Here is a 12,253-nt window from a genome sequence, read left to right as displayed (position 1 = left end):
ACAGATCAGAAATTAATTCTTAGGTGTGATGATAAGTAATTGACATAGTTCTTTGAAGAACTTAACAACTATTTTTAAAATAGCTGCTATAAAATGTACTAACTACTGTAGAATTGACCAATGAATCTTGGCTAACACACTAAGAGTTCCAGGATTTAATAAAATAAATACGAAAAGCATTGTTCCACAGTAAAGTTTTACCACATGATATAACTATAATAAACAAATGTATAAAGAATGATCTCTAACCTATGTTTGGAATTGAGTACTCGTTGTGTTTAAAGAACTTGTCAAAGGTACTTGCATTTTCATTCAGAGATTTCTATTACAACAGATTATTGAAATGTGCTAAGGTGGTGAGAATTAGAAATAACCCACATTAACCAGATTAAGGATTTTGTAAGGTATTGTTATTGTTACTTTTGTATGGCTCTTTCTAAACCACTTTCGCATACACTATTTAATCCTTCAAAGATTATCCTTCAAAGATTCCCCATAGAAGATAGATTGAAAAGGTGTTATTATTTCTATTTGGAGTAAAGACTAAAGGATGAAATTTTGCAAAAACTTTTCATGAGTTTAAATCCAATCTGCATCAGAATGGCAGATCCAATTCAGCCTAATCCAAATTGTCTAACTTCCAGATTTTCTGCTCATATTTCTATAACCAAAGAAATTTGGAAGGCTTATACAATTATATGGATAAGTAAGGCCATGACTCATATTTACAAAACAAATAAACAAAAAAAAGATTCAGTTAGAGAGTTCGTTCACTTACAAAAACAATTCCTGAAGGATTCCTGTAAATAGCATTTGAAGAGGGAAAGGAAAGTACCTAAGTCGGCTATGTACCAAGTAGGTTGCTAGGTACGTTTTATGCTTTTCCCAAATTTGTTTTCCCTTTAGTCCTGACAGGTAGGTATTAGTACATCATTTTATATAAACTCTAGCTCAGAAAGCTTCAGAAATGATGACGTCCAGTGTTTTCTCCATTAGCCCAGTGTTTCCCTAACTTAATCCCCATGGTACCCTGATGGCAGAGGAGAGAAAACATAAGCTCTGAGGTCTAGGGTCCTAACCAACCTTTCCAGCTTCATCTCTAGCCACTCCATCATCACTAACACCCTTGTCACACCCACACACAGCCTAGGTTACATACCACAAGGACGCAACAGGTTGGCACACCAGACCCACCATTCGGACACACCATGTCCAGATACACACAAGCCATTTCATAGCTAACTCTGGGGATCTGCCCTCCCGATTCCTTCTGTCCAGTGAAGTATCTGCTTACTTCAGTACTTCAAAAACCCCTTACTCCTCCCTCAAAACCTAAATTAAATGTCACCTCCTGAGCAAATCTGTAAGCCTTTTTTGTCTCTTGAAAACAGTGACATACACAGCACTTTGTTCATAGATGTATAAGAACATTAATTTTTTATCGTGATTTATTTATTTCCTCTCTATCATGTCACTAGACTTTGAGCCCTCCAAAGACCAAAAACTCTGATTCATTTTAATATCTCTAGCGCCTCACATGGTTCCTGGGACAAGATGGATTTTCAGTGCCTATTTGTTGAAAAAAGTACTAATCCAATAGGTAAAGTAGAAAACCATGTAACCACGGTTTGTTTGAAGGCAAATATACTTCCAAAATATTTCTGGGAAGACAATGAGTGAATAGTTAAAAATGGTGTCTTCTCATTATTCTTTGAAGCATTCTTTCCACAATTTTTTTTCACAAACTGTTCACTCTATCATTGATTAAAGAGCCGGCTAGGACAATTTCACACAGCCTCAACTATGACAAATTGCTAATTAATACCATCCAAATTAATGAGGTATAGGTATTTCTAAAGAGAAAAGAGATACTAAGAACTGGAATGTCCCAAAATACATAAGTAGCTGTTTGCTTTTAATAATCAGAGTATCAGATTTGACTCCCCTATTTAACATTTTTTGTCCTGTTGCCGTAGAAATACATTTGAATAGTCTTGCTCCAAAACGCTAATGCCAGAAAAATGAATTTTTGTAAAGAGTTTAAAAAGTAGATGTTTTTGAAATTCCAAACATCAGTGAGTATCTTTTACAAAGTTTTCACAGAACATATCAAGCAAAACTTCTATTAAAGAGAGGAAATAAATAAGCATCACTGTCCTTTTTTCACTCATTCAACTCTGCTAGCCTTAGGGAAATATATGTTTTCATGGACATTACATGAATTTACACAACTACAAAGCAATGACAAGATAACAAGATGAAAAACCTCTCTCTTCTGCTGAAATCAAAAGGCAGTTGAGTTCCTATATTTCTATGATTTTTGTCTAGCTAAGCTTGTTGCTCTAATGATTTCAACAATAACAACATGAATATGTTATAGGAGGTGATATTCCTTATAGAGTTTTGTTTCATTGTGGGGTTACCCCCCACCCCGCAAAGAGCCTCAAACGATCCCCTGAGCACCCCTAAGGCAAATGCAGGTGATGAAGCAGCCCACACCTACCGCGGAGGGCTTCAGGAGTAGCAGCCTTCATTTGACCCTCACAGTCACTTTTATGACAGTTTGTCATGAAACTGAACATGAAGAAAAGAGCAACCACCCAGCAATGAAGCCCACAGGCAAAGATGCAAACTACTCGGGAAAATACTTACTGATTCTTGAGTGTGTGTGGTTGAAAGCTGTAGCCACCAACCCTGGCAGAAGGGCTTCTTTGAGGGCAGAGTGAAGGGTCAACATTTTTGGCATTAACACAAAGGAGGAGAAAAAGAGAAAAAGCAGCCCCCTAGGGTTTATAGTAGACATACCATTCAGTCTCATGGAACTATGAACCCACCTATTGATTCCCCCCCTTTTTTTTCTTTCATGAGATGGGAGAGCAGCCAATCAGAAGCAGCTATAGGTGCCACCCATCTCTCTCCTAATCCCTTGCAGATTGGCAGAGAAAGCAAAAAGGAGATAAGTGCCACCATCCTCTTGCCTTGGCAGACAAGGTTAATACTGAAAATTATTTGGTCACTGGCCAGTCCAACCACAGTAATTGCCACCTCCTTCTTCCCTCTCACATTTGCACCTAAGTTGCCGTCATCCTAACACTGAAATGGCTCAAAGCTGTGTTTTGCCTGATCTTGTGTAGACAGCTTGCACTTCTTCATAATCAGTTAGTATCTACCCTCTCTGTCTTCCTTGAAGGGTGTCTGGGTAATGTTCACATCTCCCAACAGATGCTCTAAAAATGATCAGGCTTTTCTTCTTTTATAAGCATGTGGGTTTTTAATATATGCTTGTAAAATACATACACATGTGTGTGTGTGTATACATACACATGCATGCAATTTGATTATATGTGTTTTCTCTTAGGTAAGTGCAAGCTGTTTGGTTGGTGATCATTTGGCTTTAAGGTTTTTTTATTTACATATTTTTATTTAGAAATATTTATATCAATACAATGAAACTAAATTTCAGACACTAGATTCATTAGTTGAGATATCCTTAGTTTATTATAAAGGACACACGGAAATTATTTACATGATGAAAGATTTCAGAACTTCAGTGGAATAAGCAGCCTTGAGTAATGCCATTTCAACCGTGATTTATTTCAGTCTACATCCTTTCCAAGAATGTCGCCATCTCTAAATAAGAAATAATCCTTGTCGTCTATAACCACTTTGGTGCCTCCATATTCTGGGAGAAGAACTTGATCTCCAACTTTCACACTAACTGGTTGAATCTCTCCACACTTCCCTTTAAAGCCCGACCCAAGAGCTACTGCTGCTTGCAGTACTTTTCCTCGAGCTTTTTCTGGAAGCATAATGCCTCCTTTGCTTATAGTTTCGGCTGCACTCCTTTGACCCAATATGCGGTCAAAGAGCGGAAGAAACTTTCTAAATGCTTGTCCTGCCATGACACCGCCACCACAGTTCGTTTTCTGCCCTATTGCTGCGGCCCCCACCGCAAGGACAGATCCGACCCGCAGTCGGTCCCTGGGGACCCGCGTGAAAAACCTGAGCAGCGCGCGAGCTCCCTCACCTCCCTACCGGCTTAAAGTGTTTTTATAAACAACTTATTCTCATTTTGACTAAAGATGAGAATTTTAGCTCCATCTGTAAAGGAAGCTCTTAAAATGTAGCATATTTATATGATAAGGCTTGATATCTGGGAATGTTAAACTGTAGGCTTCACTAACAAATGTGATTTGCCAAGTACTCTCATAATATTTGAAACACTAAATTAGGAACTTCCTGCAGCCAGAAAAATGGCAGGGCTTTCCCTTATTGGGTTTATATTCTAACAGATACCACCATCTGCTATTTATTCTCCTTATTTTGAACAGTGTATCACAGAGACACAACAAGTTTAAATGAATTTGTAAGATTTCATAGTTAACATATTCCACCCAGGGAACTTGGAAGTTGGTTTTTTTCATTTTGCTTTTTTTTTTTAGAAAACATTCTCTACTTGCATTGGTGATTAAGAAAAGAGACTCTGAAGGCAGACTGAGCTCAAACCCTACCTAGCTCAATGGTTGTGGAACTTAAGCACCCAAGCTGACTGTCAATTTCCACATCTAGAAAGTGAAAAAATAGCCATACCAACTTTTCAGAGTTGTGGTTAAGGGTTAAATGAGTGAATATATGTATAAAGATCCAGGTCCATAGTAAATACCACGTCAGCATTAATCATTACCCATACATGAGCTGGGAGGCTACCCAAAAGGTATATGCTGTAAACCCGATTTCAAGTGTACATAGCCTCCATTTCTCTGTAATTACATGCATTCTCAATTCATTTGCAAGCCTAATTTAAATGAGTAAAGCCACTTTTGCTAATGCCCAGTGCATGTCTTCACTTGCTCCAATATCCTTAGTAGCCTATCCAATATCTATTATCCACTTCTTCCTTACCAGCATATCCTTTTGTTCCTGTGGGGTTAGCAATATACACAGCTAGAAAAAAAGAAAACACATTTCCCAGACTCCTATTCAGATTGAGGATTCATATAATACAGTTCTGGTCAATGAGATATAATTAGAAGTTTTTGGTTGAGACTTTTGAGAAATCTCCTTGAAAGGAGACAAATTCTACTGGCATGTGGAGTTTGCTTTTGCTCATCTGCTTTTTCCTGCCTGCATAGCAGATGTGATAGCCGGAGCTCCAGCAGCCACAAGGTGACCATAGTAAAGGGCACACTCCAAGGATGGCTGAAAGAAAGGATGGTAAGAGTCTGGGTCAGAATTGCACAATAGACCTGTTATATAGCCCTGGACTACCTCTATTCCAACTGACTTCTCATTAGGAAGTAAAAAATAAATGCTTAGTTGGATTCAGCCTAAATGCCCATCATCAGACGAGTGAATAAGGAAAATGTCGTATATCTACACAATGGAATACTACTCTGCTATAAAAAAAAAATGAAATACTACCATTCAGAGCAACATGGATGGACTTAGAGAAAATTATTTTAAGTGAAATGTCAGGCAAAGAGAGAGAAATATCACATGTTCTCACTTATTTGTGGGAGCTAATAAAAATAAATAAGTAAATATACAAATGAATGGGGGTGGGGGGAGAAGACACAACAATCATAACAATTCCTTGATCTTGTTAAGACAAGTGAACAGATATGATGCTGATGGGGGGAGGGGGAGAGGGAGGGAGTAAAAGGAGGAATTGATAAAGGGACATGAAAATTAACTATATTGTGTATTGATAAATTAAAATAATAATTTAAATAAATAAATCCTTATTCTATTTGAACTACTCTTATTTACATTTTCTATACATGCAACCAAACTCAATCCCTAACAAATATAAATGGGTATCATTGCCCCAATCATAGATAAGGTTAATGAACATTCTGTGCCACTGGCCAGTTAGCTCAGTTGGTTAGAGCATCGTGCTAATAATTCCAAGGTCCAAATTTCAATCCCTGTACCAGCCAGCTGCCAAAAAAGAAAAAGAAACATCCTGTGGTAAACCAGCTTGGAGATGACAGAACTGGATTTGTAACCTAGGAAGTCTGGGCCCAGAGCACACATGCTTAATTACATATTACATGCCTCTTAAAAGAGTACCAATAGGATCAGATTTGGGAGCCAAAAATTGGCATTTTCTCCTCTCTATACAACCCCTTTTCCTGATCCACCATTCACTCCTTTGAATGACCAACACCTTTTAGTACATCAAGTGCTAAGCACACTATGCCAGACACTTCAGATACCACACTGAGAAGCCACACAAGACCCTTCCTGCATAGAACCTACATCTCACACTCTTTTTATTTTAATGGGTAGCTGGCCAGTACAGGAATCGAAACCCATGACCTTAGTGTTATAAGGCTGCGCTCTAACCAACTGAGCTAACCGGCCAGCCCTAGAGCCCACTTCTGTGGGGAATGCAGACAAGAGCATAGACAATTGCAATATTATAAGAGTAGCCATGTGAGTGACATAAGGTACCGTGAGAAATCAAAGGAGGGGACCTTGCCTAGCCAGTGTTCTCTCCCTCCCCCCAAATATTCAGTTACTAATTTTCCAATGTGCAGGAAAAAATCAGCAGAAGTGAACTGCTATACTGGAATAGTCTGATTGATGATTTTCTCCTCAAGGGCAGGAGGGCCAGCTAGACAACTTTCCCTTGCACCACCTTGACTCGACAGGGATTCCCCAGGCTTTTTCCACATTCACTATGCACTCTCTCTTTCCCCTACTTGTAATCATTCTTACTCTTGATGTACACAGGTGAGAAATAGTTCCCAGTTCTCCCCCACATGGCACTGAGAGGGCTGTTCCTCTGCCGCAGGTCAGTCCTGCCCATGTCTGTCCATAGCTGTGTTACTCTCAGCACTCAGCAGCCGTTCCTTCAGTCTATTTTATGATAAGGCTGTCACCTGTTTACTTTCGTCCACTTCTGTCACTCCAGGATGGCATGGCACTTGGAATAGGACAGTGATGACCTTCTTTTTTAAATCTTCTGCATCAATCCAAGTGAAATAATTTCCTTCCTTGGATTCCAAAGCCTTTCTTCTGAGCCTACCTCAGGCTTCATGTATGATTCATGTATGTAAATATAAAGTTCTCCTTTTGCTAATCACCTCATCGGGAAAGCGAGTGACATAACAGACTAGTCTCTCTTGTTCTGACCCTCGATGCCTTTCTGTCTCAACAGAGCAATACATTTCCTAAGATTCTAAAAAGGAAAGGCAGGATGAGATTGTTCAGACTTCTGCGTTTTGATCTTATTTTACCTGGTTAATTATCCACTCACCATTCACCCTCTGAGTATGAGATATGGAAGCCTCATGCTGCTTATCAAGCCCTACTTTGGTGGTTTCCATCAGTGATAAGAACCAACATGAAATCACTAGACAAACCTAAAAGCAAAGATAGTCTTCAGGCAATAGACACAGCAAAAATAACAGCAACGAAAGCAATCATATAGCTTTATTGTACCCATCCTTAGTGGCTTAAGAGAATGGCACAATCTATGCTGTTTGCATGAATTATGAGCCCTTTCATCTTCCAGCTTTTGCATCAATGAACTTCTATGCCTATCTCAGTTCTTAACACATTATCCCTGGTTTTTCCATTTGTCACTCTAATTATGTGACTTGAAGAGCAATAATCTGGTGAACAAGGACTTTAAGTTCTCATCCCGACTAAACCTGTAACTTCTGATATGACCTTGTAGGAGTCACCCAACCTTCCCATGCTCATCTTTAGAATGTCAGCAACAGTAACCTACCTCAGAGGTTTATATAAAAACAAGTAGATTTTTCATAGTACAATAAAACACTTTTCATTAAAAAAAAAAAAGAGCTTTGAAGCTAAATTATCATTCTAAGACTTGTGCTGCATTTCCAATTACAGGGTGAGTCAGTCCCTGATTAATCATGACTACAGTCCCTTCCCATGAAGTGCAGCCACAGGGCAGAAGAGTGTCAAGATGAAATATGCATTGAAATATCACTCTCACAACTTTGGATATCAAACGATGCTGTTGGATCTTTTCATTGTCACAAAAAGCACCCAAGCTCTTATGTCTTCATAGAAAACTGAATGTGGGAAAGTTTGATAGAGAGGAGTCAAGGACGAGAATGTTGATTTCCATTGTTTATTCTTGCCATGTCAGAGAAGAATCAGTCATCAGCATGAAATTGAGACTGCTGTCATCTTCTACAGTCTACCCACTTGTGCTCAGAGTCAGACAGTAGCCAGGCTTAGAGTCTGGGGCAGAAAATCAGATTCAGGTGGCAAAATGGTGCCCATTACAAGACCCCACTGTGCTAACCCTTTTCACCCTCATTTTCCCCTCCTTCAAACACTTTTGGTTCATTCTTGAGTCTGATGAGATTTCTGCACACTCTAGTTCTTGTTCTGCTCCGTGGTGCTGGGCCCTCTCCCTTTTGTCATAATTTCAGGAGAAATTTCCGCTTGCTAAAGCTGTACTTGTGTTGAACATTTACATTTACTGGAGGCAAAATGTGGTAGCAGCCATTAAACCTAACCCTGCAGGAACCCTCTCCTAAACTTTTCTGTGATTTTTGCCTCAGTATTTCCTGCTTCTCCTAGCCCTGACCACTTCTGTTAGCTCCATTTCCTTTTCTCTTGATTCATATTCCCTCAGATTCTCAAGTGAGAGTTTTGGGTGGGATGAAAAAATTAGGAGCACGGACAACTGTCAAGTCTAGTCTACTGGGTTCTGTGCTTGCCTCCCCTCCCCCTTTCCCAATTTTCTTCATGAAGCTTGGGGGGGGGGGGGTTTGGAAATGCAAATCAGATCATTGTACTCCTTTGCTTAAAACTGCACTGGCTCCCACAACCATTAGAATAAAAATCAAAGTCTATTGCATGACTCATAAAGACTTATGTGATCTGGTCACTGGCTACCTCTCCAAAGTACTTCCATAGCTTTCTCTCTGCTCCAGCCACCCTGACAGCAGCATTACTCCTCATACGTGCCCCAAGCACACTCATGCCTCAGGGTCTTTGATCTTGCTCTAATATCAGCTGGGATGCTCTCCCGATACTCATGTGGCTCACTTGTGCCTTCATTCAGGACTATATTCAAATCCCTTAGCAGAGTACTTCCCTGACCACCCTATCATTGAGATCCCCTGATTCTCTGCTATTCCCTTACCAGGATTTATTTCCATAGCATCTATCACTTTCTGGTATTAATCACTATTCACTTGTCTACTTGTTTTGTAAACTTATTAAGATGGAAATGTCATGAGAGCAGGGACTGGGTCTGTTTTGTTCATCACTGTATCTCCACCACATAGGACAGTGCAAACCCAAAGTAGGCATTCAGTAAATATGTGTTGAATGAAAGAGGAAGAGAAGGATGGAGTGAGGGCAGGAGGGCAGAAAGGCAGGCAGAATGGAAGGAAGAAAGGAAAGGAGGAAGGGAGAGAATATTACAGTAGAACTAGAGCTATAAGTAAAGGCAGGAAGTTGATGTAAAATCTCACAAGGGAATGGAACACATTCTACGAACCAGCCCTCCTTCCTGACCTCCTAGAACTTTGAAATAACGAACTCCTACAGTTTCTTAGTTGGAAGAAATTTTCAAAAATTACTTATAACCTATCACACCATTCAATGACTCTTGCCACATCACTAACAAAAAAGAAATCAAAGAAAATATTGGAAATCAACTCAAGAGCTCCTACTTCTTTTGTAATAATTTCTGTTTCTATCATTTGCAGTTACTAGGTTATTACAGCACAGACCACATGTAAGAGCATCTACTGACTAAAGGATTGGGTAAAAAAGCCTTTAGTCCTGGAGAATTTTGGTTGTCTGCTTTAACCTCATTCTCCTGCACCTGCAAAGAGGCAATTCTCCTTTGCTTTCTTTTTTTTTTTTTCCTTTTTGTCTTTTTTCGTGACCGGCAACGGATCGCAACCCTCAGTGTCGCGCCCGTACCGGGCCGGGACCGGCAACGGGATCGCAACCCTCGGTGTTGCACCCGCACCTCACTCAGCCAGTGAGCAGCCGGTCTGTATGTGGGATCCGAACCCTCGGCGGGAGCGCCACCGCGCTCCCAAGCAGCGCACTGTAGCAGTGCACCACCGGGCTGGCTCCTTTGCTTTCTTACATTCAGGAGGAAATAAATATCACTCTTTGGAGTACCTAATATGGCTAAGCATGGGAATTGTTTTATCCCTACTACCTTACTGTAAATTGGATATTATTATCCCTTTTATGCAAATGAAAAAACAGAGGTTTAGAGAGATTGACTTATTCACTAGAGGTCATATAGGTAGTAAGTGGCAGAGTCAAGGTTACATCCTAGATATTCTGACTCCAAATATCATGGAACAGTACTATAATTAAGCCTTTAAAAAATTTAAGGAAAGTAACTCACATACAAGGGTACTTCAAAAAGTTAATGAAAAGATTTGTATCATGTTTTAATTCTATTTTTGCATAAACTTTATTAGCTTTCATAGGTACAGGTTGTTTTCCATTCAAAGTTCACAGGCCCACAGTAGGCATTATAACCTAGAGGTTAAGAATATCAGCTCTGGAGTCCAACCATCCTGGATTCCAAATCACCACTGGCCATCCATGTGACTATTTGCAAATAACTTCTCTGAGCCTCAGTTTCCTTATCAATAAAATAAAGATATCAAAGGCACTAGCTCATGGGATTGTGTATTAGTATAATTCAATATATTGCATTAATTATAATATAAATTAATATAATACAATAATAAATTTGAGAGGAGGGGTAGCAAATAAGAGTAAAGACACTGGTTTCAAATAACATTACCTGGGTTCAAATTCCAGCTTTACTACTTACTGGCTGTGTGATCTTGGACAAGTTATTTAACCTCCATCTGTCTCATTTTCATCATCTGTAAGGGAAGATATTTAATACCTACTTCACAATGACTGAACATAGATAGAAAAAAGAAAAGGATCAAGGAATGTAAAGTATTCAATCCTAGCACACTCCAGTGTGAGAAGTTCAGAGAGAAGAGGAGTAGGAGACCAAGAAGGAGTTTCCAGTGAGGCATGAGGAAAACCAAGAGTGTGGTGTCATGGAAGCCAACCAAAGAAATCGAAATAAGGAAACTGGTGTGATGGTCTGTACCAAATGTGCCGACAGATAAAATGAAATGAGGACTAGGGATTGGCCACTGGATTTAGTAATATGGAAATCATTGGTAACCTTGACAGGAGTCAATCTTGGACTGCTGGGAGAGGCATTCTGATTGGAATGTGTTTAAAAGAAAATGGAGGAAGAGAAATTGAAGACATCTAATATAGACAATTCTAAGGAGTTATGTGCCAACAGGGATTAAAGATCACCCTTTATCCCTATTAAAGATATCCCTTTAATCCCCAGGGATTAAAGGTCACCCCAGAGCACAACAATTTATTCTTCCTATCTAACTGCAACTTTGTTTTCTGTTGTTGTCACTATTGTTTTCCTTTTTTTATTGAAATGATTATACATATTTGTGGGGTACAGAGTTGACTACCAGTATTTGGATACAATACGTGATGATCAGATCAGGATAGTTGGCATATTCATCATCACAAAACATACTCATTCTTTGTGTCCATTAACAATTTTCTCCCTAACCCCACTCCTCTCCTCTTGTCCCCCCTGCCTTCCTTCTTTCCCCCTTTTAGATACCACAGTTCTGTTCTCTCCTTCTGCAAGTTCAATGTATTATTGTGTTTGGTGTTTGTTTGTTTTTCTTTCTTTATTATTTAGCTCCCACTTATAAGTGAGGACATGTGGTACTTCTTTTTCTGTGCCTGACTTAATTCACTTAACATAATTTTCTCCAAGTTCATCCACATTGCTGCAAATGGCAGAATTTCATTCTTTTTTATGGCTGAGTTGTAGTCTATTGTGTATATACAACATATTTTCTTTATCAGTCATCCATCAATGAACATTTAGGTTGGTTCCAACTCTTTGCTATTGTAAATAGAGCTGTGATAAACATGGGAGTGCAGGTTTCTCTATGACATGATGATTTCCTCTCCTTTGGGTATATACCCAGTAGCTGGATCATCTGGTAGTTCTATCAACAGTGGTTTGAGAAACCTCCATACTGTTTTCCATAATGGCTGTGCTAATTTACAGTCCCACCAGCAGTGCAAAAGGGTTCCTCTTTCTCTGCCTCCTCAAGATTTTATCTGAGATGAGAGAAATAAGGGTATGTTTGCACATTGATGGGAATGATATAGTAGAGAGCAAAGATAATATTATGTAGAAGACAGAAGAATT

General features: G+C 39.3%; 1 pseudogene; it reads right to left on the bottom strand.

The window, feature by feature from the left end:
• Nucleotides 1-3,596: 3,596 nt before the first annotated feature.
• LOC103582949 lies at nt 3,597-3,902 on the bottom strand (annotated as a pseudogene).
• Between the last annotated feature and the right edge of the window lie 8,351 nt (nt 3,903-12,253).

Source organism: Galeopterus variegatus, unplaced genomic scaffold (assembly GCF_000696425.1).
Source record: "Galeopterus variegatus unplaced genomic scaffold, G_variegatus-3.0.2 Scaffold18632, whole genome shotgun sequence".
NCBI lineage: Eukaryota > Metazoa > Chordata > Mammalia > Dermoptera > Cynocephalidae > Galeopterus > Galeopterus variegatus.
Note: the sequence above shows the minus strand (reverse complement) of the source record. Positions and strands in the feature narration are given on the sequence as shown.